This window comes from Eriocheir sinensis, chromosome 23 (genome assembly GCF_024679095.1).
Source record: "Eriocheir sinensis breed Jianghai 21 chromosome 23, ASM2467909v1, whole genome shotgun sequence".
Classification (NCBI taxonomy): domain Eukaryota; kingdom Metazoa; phylum Arthropoda; class Malacostraca; order Decapoda; family Varunidae; genus Eriocheir; species Eriocheir sinensis.
Window position 1 is genome coordinate 5,672,790 of NC_066531.1, and position 14,366 is coordinate 5,687,155.

Consider the following 14,366-nt stretch of genomic DNA (forward strand, 5'->3'; position numbering starts at 1 on the left):
GGTTGCTCCTCTGCCAGAAAAACCGTCCACAGACTCAGTATAAGGTCGACAACACCATCCGTATGTGGGGCCACGAGGTCATATGGTTACCACCTGGCCACCCCGAGCTCAACGCCATAGAGCAAGTACGGGGAGTCATGAAGCGTTATGTGCGCTCCAAACTCCAGCGGTTTACCAGGACGGATCTACTGGCTAGACTGGAAGAAGCCAGACAGTTGGTGAACAAGGACATGTGGGCGGGAGCTGTGCAGCACTCTAGAAAATTTGAAACATCATACTGGAAGACTGATAACATACACGAAGGAGTCGAACCCATTATTATTCACATCGGCAGTGATGATGAGGATGATGAGGTTTTTTTGCATAGTGATTGTGAATAAATCATGTTCTGTCATAGTTGTGCATATTTTTATTCCTCTCTCTCTCTCTCTCTCTCTCTCTCTCTCTCTCTGACTTTTACGTATTATACACATATGTATAGATTAAGAAAAATATATGCAGTTTATAATTTTTTGATAACATGAATATACAACAAACAAGTCAACAAAATAATATTATATATAAACTGGACCACTTTTATGATCAATAGGCAGACAGTACGCAATAAGAGTATCAACTTTTCCTAACAGTAGAAGGTCCAAGTCACAGGTAATTCCAGCACATCATGTTCACGTGGTTGACCATAACGACTGCAAACATGGCTCTCCTATATACTACACGTAAACGTGCTGTTGTACAGTAATTATCAACGTGAACCACTTCTTGCCTTCATGAAATTGTACCATACTCTTAGGAAATAATCATATCTATACATACACACTTACAGAACATTATAATGTATAAATACAGTAGTGGGAGAAGTAGGGAGGGGCACAGGAGTGAGGGAGGCGAGAAGCAAGGAAGAGGAGAGGAGGGATAAAGAGGCGGGGGGGGGGGGGGACTTCCGAGACGGGGGAGACGTAGTAGTGGTTAGGAATGGTTTGGGTGGGTGTGTGGGGGGGGGCACACTTTCATTCGAATGCGTGAACATGACTCGTCGGCTTTGTGTTATTTTTCACGAGTAAACTCCTCACATAACATATATAGCAATGTGGTATGTTAACCAAAAATTACGAACGGATGTTCAAGGTAGTGTGTTGAAATATCATACTCATCCAACGATTCGTTTAGGAGATATCTGCAAAAAACACCGTTTGTCCACCGCTGAAATGTATAGTAACACACCATTTTTCTAAAATTTCAAGGTCAGAATTAGCAGTTTCAATCATAGATGCAGGGTCTTGTCCAGTAATGTATAATGTAGAATCGTCAGCAAAGAGTACTGATTTAAGATGAGGAAATATCTGGGGAAGATCATTAATGTAAATCAAGAATAGAATAGGACCTAGTACACTGCCCTGTGGAACTCCATATTGTATGTTTTGTGGTAAAGATAAGTTATTTAAAATTTTAGTAGATTGTGTTCTATTAGAGAGATAATCCTTAAACCAGTCATGTAATATACCTCGGATGCCATAAAGTTTCAATCTTTGTAGTAATATGTCACGTTTAACGGTATCAAATGCTTTACAGAAATCAATAAAAATACCGAGCAAAAAATGTTGGGAGTCCAGGGCGGTGTAAATATTTTCATCAGAGAGGTTATTCAAAGCTTGGAAAGTACTCATGTTTTGTCGAAATCCAAATTGTTGAGGCGTTATAATAGATTTACTTTCTAGGAAATTAATTAAGTATTTTTTCATCAATTTTTCAGATTTTAGAGAAAGTACTAAGCAGTGATATCGGTCTGTAATTGCCAAGGTTATCCTTAGGACCATTTTTATATATTGGGATTACTGTGGCATGTTTCAGAAGTTGTGGAAATATACCCTGTTCATGGGATTGGTTGAATAGTTTAGACAATGGGATAGCTAATTGTTCATTGTTAGCTTTAATTATAGATACAGGGATCTCATTTGCATTTGATTTTTTTGTTTTTCAAGGACTTTATAGTTGATGTAACATCACTTGGAATAATAGGAAGGACAGACATTGATGTAGGGTAGTCACCTCGTAAAAAAGTAATTGGGTTAGTAGAGGCCGGTGGTATGTTGTTATCAAGGTTAACAGCAATATTTGTGTAATATTTATTGAATGCATCAGTTTATCTGAAAATGTCGGGGTATTTTGTTATTTACGGATATATAGCTTAGATATATATTTTTTGTAGTTGTTTTTAAGTTGATTAACAGCATTCCATGTTTTTCTAGTATAATTTTTGAAATTTGTAAATATATTCATGTAATAAGACGAGAGCGAACCAAATGGACGCAGGTCAAGCGAACCATATGGGCGCTAATCACCCGTCACACACACGGCCGCTCTTCTCGCCCGGCGAAGGCACGGGGAGACAGAGCGCCGGTGCGGGAAGGGGGTCAGAAAACCGCCGCTCCCAGGGACGAGGAACTTCAGCAAGGCACAAGGAAACAAGGCCAAGCAAATGTGGTCCCACAGTTCACTGTGGCAGCAGAGCGGGGGAGCGTCTTCACGGAGCGAGGCGGCCTGAAAGAATGGAGCGTGCGGCACCTCTCTCTGCCTGTGTCCAGCTGGCGCTGCCAGCACCCTGCTCGATTGCTTCTCTCGACTCTTTCACCCGCTATTATTTGTTTTTCTAGTGCAGCCTACACTCGTTAAAGTCTAGAAGTTGGGATATTTGCCGTTTTTCTCTAGGCTCTATCGCGAGAGCGAGTATCTCTCTCACATTATAGCTATCGTGCACTAGTCATTCCGGGTTCCCAAGAACATGGACGTAAAGTACACACACACACACACACACACACAGTCGGTAGAGCGCTGCGCTGCAATGCTTCACGGCCAAACAGGCGGCGGTTCGGGGCCCCGCTCAGGCAGGATCCTTTCTGTTGACTAGGAGTGATTACTGTCCCCCCTTGAGGAAAGGGGATGGGGTGTGTGGTGTGTGAGGTCCTGGCAGTACCCAGAGATCGACAAAAATGAGCACTTGCTCACGTCGTGAAGGTACCTGCTGGCGAAAGCGAGTCCGACTCATGATCAGGCCGCGGTGAATTACACACACACACACACACACACACACACACACACACACACACACACGTAAGCAAAATATAGACAATGAACAAAATATTTACAATCAACAGCCACCAAAATGATCAGTATGATGTCTGGATTGTCTGTAGTGAGTAAGTATTTACAAATTTGGAGTAGGGTTTGTCTGTGTGGGAGTAAGTCTGTTACTGTGCGGCACTGGAGGCAATACTGTTCAAGGGTGTTGGCGTTCGGTTGCTCACACAGTTTGCAGGAGGAGTAGTGCGGCACATCCTCTTCTTGGGAGACCTGCCACACTGGCCGGTATCCGAGCCTGAGCCGCGCAGTCACAACATTGTACCTCCGTACGTGAGGCCGTGTCGGCGGTACTTGTGACGACACTGGAGCATGTTGTCGTGGTGCTGGATGGACCCACTGTTGGCCCGTTATGCGTCCCTGCGACGCACTGTCTTGGAGAGAGCAACTGAGTATATGCTGTATCGCAGGCACCGGAGGGAGGGCACAGCATCCGTATCATGCAAGTCCAGTGTACAGGCCGCCTTGGCAAGACGACCCACCGTGTCATGATCAGCAAGCCCGATGTGGGAGGGCGTCCACACGAAGGACATGACAAGAGAGGAATCGCGGGCAATGGCTAGTTGACGCAGGACGTCCTGTACAACGCCCAGCTGGGTCTGGGCGAGGAGAGGGCATGGAGAGCAGACTGGGAGTCACAGGTAATAACCCCATTCACTCTTCGTCGAGCAAGGAGAGTTACTGCGTCCAGGTTGCCGTGAAGTTCACAGAAGGTGGAGCTCGATGAGTCTGGTAGCCTGCGGCCGAGCCACTCATCCCCCACAGGCGGCTCCATGGTGGGGGAGAACATGGCACACGCTGCACTCCTGTCTGCCTGCATTGAACCGTCAACGTAGATGTGCTGGACGGCGGCGACTGACGTGGACACAGTGGCGATGGTCTCCAGAGCCAATTGCTTCTGCAAGAGGAGAGGGGAGTCTTTGGAGGTCGGTGTAAGTGTGACAGCAGGGAGGGGGACCCGATATGGTGGTAAGCCAGGAACAGCTGTCTCCTCAGGGAAGTTAATGGCCAGATCACGAATGTTGGCACACACAGCATTGACGAGGTTGCGGCCACCTGGTCGAAGTTGGAGTCTGAGTGCGTTTGGGTCGAGCGATGTTCTGATGACTGCAGAGAAGTGCGGAGCAAGGTGGGGAGAGCGGAGACACTTGACCGAGAAATATGTCACATTGGCGTAAATTATATCTGCAAGTGGAGGCAGGTCAAGTTCTGTCTGCATGTTGACTATGCGAGTGGAGAGAGGACACCCCAGGATAAACCTCATGACTCGATTCTGGAATACCTCAAGTGGTCCTAGTGCTTTTCTGGGCAGATGACTTAGTGCAGGGGACAGATAGTCAACGACTGACCGAAGGAACAGGATGTAAAGGGTCGTATTTTAAAACATTTCGTCGCCCAAGTTCACATATTTGACATGGCTTTCGTAGGAGCTGTAGGCCTTTCCAGGGGTAGTTTTCTGACCCTGGTGGTAGTTTGACCCTTCCTCTGTGCCATGAACCTTGAAAAACACTCATGAAAACAGATTGATCCCCTCTTTGACCTTTATAAACAGTTGATGTGAGAAGCGATGGTGTCTTAAAATACGGCCCGAAGAGTCCTCAACACTTTTTTTTTTTTTCACGTCGCTGCCTATTGCGCCGGTAGGCTTCTTCCCGGTGGGGCCTGATGGTCGGCCTAAGGCTTCTTCCCGGTGGGGCCTGATGGTCGACCCAAGGCTTCTTCCCGGTGGGGCCTGATGGTCGGCCTAAGGCTTCTTCCCGGTGGGGCCTGATGGTCGGCCCAAGGCTTCTTCCCGGCGGGGCCTGATGGTCGGCCCAAGGCTTCTTCCCGGTGGGGCCTGATGGTCGGCCCAAGGCTTCTTCCCGGTGGGGCCTGATGGTCAGTCCAAGGCTTCTTCCCGGTGGGGCCTGATGGTCGGCCCAGCCCGTTCTGGCGCAGGCGAGTGTTTATAGTGGCACCATCTTGCTTGGATGGAGACATCTGTGGCACTGGTGGCAAGCCACTTGATAGGGGAGAGGCGGGGCTGCAAACGGTCTAGGAGGTCCTTCACGATGGGATGGAGCTGTTGGCGAGCGGGTATTGCTGGGGTGATCCGGACTTTTGCGCCCGGGTATGTGTACTGCGTGCAGTGAGGGATGGCATTCCCACCCATGGTGAACGCTGGCAGTGCTCTGAGGTTGCGGGAGGAGAAGATCCTGCTTCTTTCCGGGAAGATGATGAGCCCACAGGCGGTGGTAGACACATATAAATGGCGAATAAATAGCTGAAGATCATGAGGTGAGGTCGGATGGATGCAGATGTCGTCCGCGTAACAGGTGGCAGTAGTTCCAGGGATGGCAGGAAGAAGATAGTGTAGACGGTGCATCAGGACATTGAAGAGAAGAGGACTTAGAACACCACCCTGTGGGGTGCCAAGCTCAAATCGTTCCTTGGAGCTGCATGCACCCCTAAAAAGACACGTGAGGTGCTGGTACAGAGATAACCCCTTATCCACTTTAGAAGGCTTCCTTAACACCGAAGTCCACCAGCTGGTCAAGAATAATATCCCTGTTGGCTACGTCGAAGGCACTTCTGAGATCAAGGAAGGCAACCACGCTAGTGGGGGAGAGGCGGGTGTAGAGTTAACGAGGCAGTGATGAGTACTTCGTTGTGGAAGGAAGCCATACAATGATACAGACTAGGAGAGAGCTTATCCTTTTGGCGATGCATGAGTCGGGCAAGAAGGATGCGTTCAAGGACCTTACTAAAGCAAGACGTAAGGGAGATAGGCCTGAATTTATTGGTTCCAGGTTTTGGTATGGGCACAATTAAGCTGGAGGTCCAGGCAGAGGGAGCATGTCCTCGGAGGAAGCAAATATTGAAGAGCTTTAATAGAGGTTTACCAGGAACTTTCTCAGGCAGACGAAGCACTTAGTAAGGAATACCGTCATCGCCGGGGGCAGTGGTGTTTGTACAAGCAAGGGCACGTCGCAGTTCAGTCTCCGTTAATGGTAGCTCATCCTCCTCATCAGAATTGAGCAGTGCAGCCATCAGGCGGAGGTTGCGAACGTTGCGTTGGGAGGAATGTGCCTCTTGAATATGAACAGGAAGATTACATACTTGAGACTGTGCGGACCAAGTACTGATGAGGTCCTGGGCATATTCCTGTGGGCTGTGGTGGAGGGCGCAGGTGGGGTTTTTCTTGATGGTCCTGTTTATTAAATGCCACATGGTCCCGACGCTAGTCTAATGGTTGATAATGTCTGTATATTTGTGCCATGACTCGGTGTAGGCGCACTTCTGTAGGGCAGTCAGGTCGTCCCTCGCCACCTGGTACTGACGTAGACGATCCGGTGTGGGTTGTCTCTTGAAAGGCAAGCCCAGCGTCAGCCGCAGTCCTTTCCGCTTGGGCAATGCGATGATCCAACGTCCAGGCATGGGCTACAGGGCCTGACAACATAACGGCTGTAAAAGTCATGGGTGGCCGTCACCAAAGAATTGTACTAGTCGTCAGGTGAGAGGAAGTCAAAGGTGGTAAGAAGGCTTGAGATGTACGAGATGTAGGTGGGGCAGTACTTTGGAGGGATTGAGATGCGGGTGCGGCGGTGAAGGAGTGGAGGGCGGGCCGGAAGGGAGTACTGCAGACTGAGGGCAACATGGTCGGAGAAGAGTGTATGAATAGACTGGAAGTTGACACGGGACGCCACAAGGCCAGACGTTAGGATGTGGTCCAGTGTGCCCCCACGCGCGTGTGTGGCTCCACCAGTGTTCCAGCGGGTGAGGCGGTAGCGGCGGATGTAGTTGAGCAGAGGCAAGCCATTGCGGCTATGCTGGGATCACACATCTGCAATTTCGCTCTGCGACGGTTGGCGATTTTGAAAATGCACGAAATCGTGGGATCATCGCCATTGTCTCTGCGAGTTTGCCTCTGTTTCAACTAACAGATCCATGGCGAGGGAGGGTCGTTCGCTTATACGCACACGAGGGCGACAGGCGAGGGGACGTCGAGGTGAATCGTGCGTGAATGCGCGCGACTGTACGCAGAGGAGCGCAATTTTGAAAATAAAACCCGTTGCGACGGATCGCGATGAACGCAGTTTGTTTCTGGTATTCAGGTTTTTTGAATGAAATCAAGGAAACTTATGAGGCAATGTGTTGTGGAGGAGGCTCTAACGTTGCCGAACTGCCTCTGATCAATTTTGTAATGAATAGTATCATATGCCCAGCCAAACACAAAGTCTTCACAAAGTAGGCTCGGGATTGGAGTGATGGCAATGGGTCTTAGTTCATTAAGTGAGGTGGGGTTGGTGACTTTGGGGATGGGAGTGACGAATGATGTTTTCCAATCTGTGGGGCATTTGCTCTGAGTGAGGGAGGCATTTATAATGGAGGCAAGGGGGGTAGCAAGTTCATAGGAAATCTCCTGATAAAGCTTTATGGGTAAATCTAGAGGTGTGGTAGACCTTTTGAGTTTGAGAGATCTGAGCTTTTCGGCAACTTGAAACTCTTCCACGGCGGGAGGATTAGACGGGGAGGGTAGGTAGGCAAGGTTTAGGGGGGGAAGGCTTTGACAGATGGAGGAAAAGTTAAAGTTAATCAGTTCAGCTATCTCAAGGGGGAAGGAGGAGGAGGAGAGAAAAGGGAAAGCCGACGACGGGTTGCCCAGGCCACGCAAATGGCGTATCTTGGAGAACAACTTGCTGGTGTTATTGCCCACCAGGTGTTGTAATTCTTGTGGGTAGTACTCCTTCTTCGCCACTGCGATTTCCCTGATGACTGTGTTGCGAAGGGCCCTGTATCTTGCTCGGTCCGTGTGGAAGGCGCGGTTCCTTTGCTGCATTAAGGCCTTAATCCTGGAGGTCATCCAAGGCAGTCGGCTGGGTAGTTGTGTTGTGTCTTGGTGGGGAAGAAGTGGTGATACGCCTGAGTGATGGTGGCGAGGTAGTTGTTCCACTTCTCCGTGACGTCACGAACGGTAAGGACCTCGACCCAAGGATAGCCCACCAACCACTGCCCAAACTGCCTAATCTTGGAGTCAGGTGTCGGGCGGGTGGTCCTCTTGACCGTTTCGCACCTCCGTGAGATGGTAGGGGAAGGCGTCCATGGGGCTGAGGGGGGTAGTACCAGTCCGTCAGGTCAGTGAGGATAAGGTCCAGCGTGTTCCTTTCGTGCGTGGGAAAATTAACAAGTTGTGTGAGGCACAGGTGGGTGGTAACGTCCGCAATGTCTAGTTCGTTGAAGTCCCCACACAACACGAACTTAGCGCCGGGGTACTTAACACGTGTAGCGTCCACTGTATTGATGAGATGGTTCACTAACGCAGGGCCGGAGGGAGAGTGGGGTGGATGGTACACTGTACAGTGTACATAGTATGATGGTGTCAACCTGACGGGGGTGGCGGGAGGAGGTGGTTTTGATCCACATTGCCTCCACCTCATCGGGAACGTCCACATTGAGCAATGAGGGGTTGAAAGTGTTTCGGCACCACACTAGTACTCCACCGCCTCTCCTGTCCTCTCTGAGGCGGGAAAACACACTGTACCCGTCCACCTGGCACAGCTCATGGGTCATGATGGTTTTCATCGCTGTCTTTGCAGTCCCTCATCCCTCTATTAAAAAACACCTAACTTATAGGGTTTGTATGTTAACAAACACAGATAACCGTTTATATCACTAATGATTATTTTTCAAATATTAGAATAATGATTAAAGAGGTAATAAGTTAATATTTTTAGCAGTGATAAGTTAGTGCCGTCACTATGCCAGGGGCCACTTTTGCGGCACTTTGGTGGAAATAGATAGCTATTTTGGCAAAGACAGGTATAACAGTGTTGGGGTAGTTATTCAGGTAATGATTCAGAATAAGTTTATGCGTAACTGCATTGCCATGTACTAATTTTCTACAAAATTGTACAGGTGGCGGCTCTGTACAAACACACACCCTCACTGATGCTGAGGAGGCCATGGCGCAGGTGCTGGACCCTGCAGTTGTAGCGGGCATAGGATCTGGTTTAGAATCAGATCCTCGTCCAACACCTTCTGTGTCCACAGGTAAATTATGTTATGAAATGTACTTCATGCTAATCTTAGTCTTTTTGACATGTGCTACTAACTTGATATATTTCACCATAAAAAAAATCAATAATGTAGTGAAAAATGTTGAAATGTTTGTCGTTAAGTGCTGGGAATCGAACTCAGGCCTTCATAATAGTAGTCAGCAGGGCAGCAACCCAACTGAGCCAATGATGAGTTATAAAGTCACTATGCCAGGGGCCACTTCTGCGGCACTTGCCGTAACACCCCAGCCCCACACTGTGGACTCCATATGAAGGAAAAGTGACCGCACTCATCAGTTGTTCTAAAGGCATGGGTTCTTTTTCCCATAACTTTTGTTGTTTATCTTGATTTTTTAACACATTCATTTGTTTTATTTGGTATAGATTATTTTATTGTTTTGCCCACCAACTCTTGATTTCCAGAGAAACTTAATTATGAAATAAACGTCCACCTTCAGTGGTTCAGTGCAACACAACTGATTTGAAAATCAACTTGACCTTTTCACCTTCATGTTTGCTCAGGCAGAAATTGCAAAGCTTTTATGTAGTTTCAATTGGGTTTAAGGAGAGATCACCATTCTGCATAGAGTGTGTGGGGTCTGAACATATATACCTTAAGTTGAGCAGACATATTTGTTTTGGTTTTCCAAAAATTCCTCGCTACTCATAATCAAAGCACAAAATAAGATCTCATGCCATGTTGAATTACTCTTATCATAATGATTTTTACGTACAGCTACTGCAGACACAGAATTGTGTAGAATCTTCCTTTCGCAGGATTCTATGACACCCGCACCTCTGCAAGGCCCACCACAGCCCCCTCCTCACCATCCCCGCCCTACTACTACTCACCAGCTGGCCCCTCATTTGGCACCTGTACACTGTGCCCCTGAAACTCAATATCCCCCTGATGTAGGAGCAGCACCTCCCCACACTTCCACCAGCAGACATAGGAGGGTTAACTCACCAGTTGGGACCAAAATGGTGGAAATTCTAGAAGATATCCTTCTTGAAGTGAGGAGGCTGAGTGGTGCTATGGATAAGGTGGCTGCAGCCTTGGAAAAAAATGCAGTTACCTTGTCATTACCTTGTCAAAAAAAGGTGACAGGTCCAATTAGGTAGGTTTTTATTAACTAGGTTTCTTTAGTTACAAACAAAACAGAATTAACCTTTTTTTTATTTTGCCTTTGTGGCATAACATGACTTATACTATAGTCCGTTCTGTTAAGGTGGATCCCTAGATCTTACCTTAGTATATTAAGACACTGCTGACTGGCTGTTGGCAGGGAGGGTATCTGACAATTTTGGCATCTAAAACACTATCCTATAATCAAGAAATATTAGTATTTCTTTACTTAGCTCATCTGATATAGATAATTTTATTTTGTTGATAACATTGGAATAAGCAGTGATTCCACAACTATTAAGACAATTTCCCATCCTCAATTGTTGATAATTATGGTGAGTAGAAGTCAGGGAACAACATTTAGTGATAATATATACTTTCATCTTTTATCAATATTTCCTGCCATTTTGGATTCACAGCTGAAGTGAATGGACTATAGGTATAAAAACATTCTAAATCAATCAGTCAGTGTCTGCCCTTACATTTCTCAAGTATTAATATTCCTTCTGAATAAAAAAGTCTTTCCTTTTGTTAATGCAGCAATTATTTTGCACACATACGTATGCAGAAAGACACCAATACAGTAAAAGTCCAATCATCCGAAAATCCCAGTGGTGTGAATTTGTAGTTTGTATATTTTAAAGTGACGTAGAAGAAATTTTAAAATGAAAAACATTACAAAAAAATACATAGAAGTGCCAAAGGTGCCGAGCCGTGGGTACAAGAGACAGGACTCAGGCGAGGTGTAAATCAAGTCTAGGTGTTGCCCTAATGTACAGGTATCTCTCTCTCTCTCTCTCTCTCTCTCTATATATATATATATATATATATATATATATATATATATATATATATATATATATATATATATATATATATATATATATATATATATATATATATATATATATATATATATATATATATATATATATATATATATATATATATATATATATATATATATAGCTATTCTGTAGATTGTCAGAATGTTTAGTTGAGGTCAGGTTGTTTTGGGTGAGGAGACAGCATGAGAAACATTGCTGACAGCAACGCCACCACCCTCAGAGCAAAACAAGCCAGGAGGTTGTTCAGGGTGGAGACAGCATGATAAATGTTGCTTATGACGACACCACCACCCTGAGAGCCATCAGCGAGAGTGAAGAACAAACCGGGTGTCTGAGATGGCAGGGCTTCTGTTTTAAGTGCTAGGGCTTTGTGGCGACTCACTTTTCGCTGAGATGTATATACATGCAGGTTTGTATAATATATTTTTAACTGTCTTTTATGTACACGTAGGTTAGAATTATAATATACAAACTTACATGTATATACAGTTACAGTGAAATGAGTGAGGAGTCACCACAAATCCTGAGCACCCGAAACAGAAACCCTGCCACCTCAGTCTCCCGGTTTATTCTCTCTCACTGGTGGTTCTCAGGGCGGTGGTGTCGTCATCAGCAACATTCATCATGCTGTCTCCACCCTAAACAACCTGACCTTGTCTAAACATTGTGACACTAAACAGAGCAGCAATTGCGCCATATATTACTACACCTCAATATACATGATACCTGCATATCAGCACCTTACATACCATCACCAAACAAGTTATGATAAGACAAAGTATGAATGTATGCTATTGCATTATATTTGTGCCAGTAGAAGAATTCAATTAAATGAACCTTTACTAGAGATTGAAAACATGTAAAATGATGCCTACAGAGGAAATGAAGACATAGGGCAGGCTCGATGAAAAGACGTTGTCAATCAGACCCTTTCGTCGAGCCTGCCCTATGTCTTCATTTCCTCTGTAGGCATCATGTTCCATGTGTTCAATATCTTGTACTAAAGGCTCATTTAATTGAATTCTTCTACTGATACAAATATTATGCAATAGCAAACATGCAATTGAAATTTTGGCACACTTGACTGGGTCACACTGAAGGCTACCACCTGACCCATGCAAGCAACGGAACCGAGATTTTAATAACCCAAAAGTCTGTTCCACCACAACACGTGTCCTCGAATGGCTGTGATTATAGGCGCGATGAGCATCAGTTGTTGGCTGGCTCATTGGTGTCATTAGGAAGGGCTTCAGAGGATAACCAGAATCACCTGCAAGGATCAGAATATAAACTAATTTTTCATCTAACATCATCTTTGCAATGGTTGTTTTTGTTGAGGGAAAGTTAACCAGCTTCTTAATGCTTTCATCCCTTAGGCTACGTCCGCACTAAGCAGCGGAACGCTGCTTCTGTTTTTCGCTGCCGCTGCCTGAGTGTTGGTCATACATGTAATCCTATGGAGCTGTACGCACTAGCCGCTGCTTCATACAAGCAGCGAAACGCTGCCTCGACACGAGCAGCGTTCCTACAGAAACAGAAGCAGCGTTGCGCTGCTTCTGTTTAGGTGGTATATGCATTTCTATGGAGCTGTCTGCACTACCTAGAGACCGCTGCGGCAGCGCTCAGTCAGTTTCAAGCAGTGATGGAGGAAGGTGCTGCGAGTTGTTCTATCGTAAGTGAAATATCCCTGTACGCCATGAAATATTAACTGAATATTTTTTTTTTTATGTTAATCTATATATAAATTTTCGTACTGTCTGTCTGTGTGTGTGTGTGTGTGTGTGTCTGTCTGTCTGTCTGTGCCCTATCTCCTCCGCCCCAAGACAACCCACCTGGACATATGAGGTATCGATGGAAAGGTCATGACCCAAGGAATGTTATAGTGATAATTTTGGTGACCTTTGACCAATCAGAAGGTCAAAAAAGGTCAAATAAGGTCAATTTTTAGTATTTCTCCTATCGGCTTCAAACTCGAGGAACATATATTTCTTGAAGAGGCCTACATTTCTCACTATGCAGGATTTTTTTACCAAAGATCAAATTAAAGTTCAAATAAGGTCATTGTAGGTCATTTCGCTGATAAACTTGAAACTCGGGAAACCTACACTTCGTGAAGAAGCCTACATTTTTCACTTACAAGTTTGGAGTGGTAGAAGGATCATCCTGAAACAAGCCACCAATATCTTCCTTTGCTGTAAGATAGCCTCAGCTAGGACACCATGCAATAGAGGAAGTACTCTAAACAAAAAGTATGCAGCCATTTGGCTGCAAAGGGGCTGCTTGTGATTAAAATATGGCTGTTTGTGGTTAATAACTTTTTAAGTGATTATCAAAGCTATTCTGATAATTCAATAAAGTTTGCATTTGTTTTTTAAAATAACATGTTAGCTTCACAATCTATGGAGATACACCTATATTAATTTTCTTGTGGAAATAACAGATTTTAAAAGTTTTGTTTATCTTTTCAGATAATGTCGTGTGGAGTGGAAGTAAATATAGAACGGCTTATTGAATTAGTTCAAGCAAGAAATTGCATCTGGGATATTATAAAGATAAAAATCTCAAGAAGGAAGCCTGTAGAGAAATATGCGAAGAACTAATTATTGGCTTCAATGATTTGGACAACAAGGAAATGATAGCAAAATGTAAGTAACATAGATTTATTTCACAATGGTTAGGTATTTCAATACATTAATGAAAACATGGCTACATAGGTAAATAAAGTTTCATCTGTTGCTACAAACAAAGTACCTAAGGACATACCTAGGTATATAAAGTTTGAAATGTAACTACAAATAATAAAGCTACTAAGGACATAACTACGTAAATAAAATTTGAATTATAACTACAAACAATGTACTATACCTTGGTAAATAATTTAATCTATAGCTCCAATCAATGTACAGGTAATGGAAAACCAATATATATATATATATATATATATATATATATATATATATATATATATATATATATATATATATATATATATATATATATATATTCATTCAACCACTCATCATTATCATGAGTGCGATGTATCGCAGTTTCAAAAATTATATCATATCATTCTGCCAGGAAACAGAACCCTGATAGCTAGTGAAATAGTCTGCAAAGTTATCTCTTATGTTGTTGGCAGCTCTCCCTCCACGGGCTGCGCCGCATGGTGGCACAGGAGCAATACCTTGAACGTTTCCCCTGATAGCGGTATCCTCACGA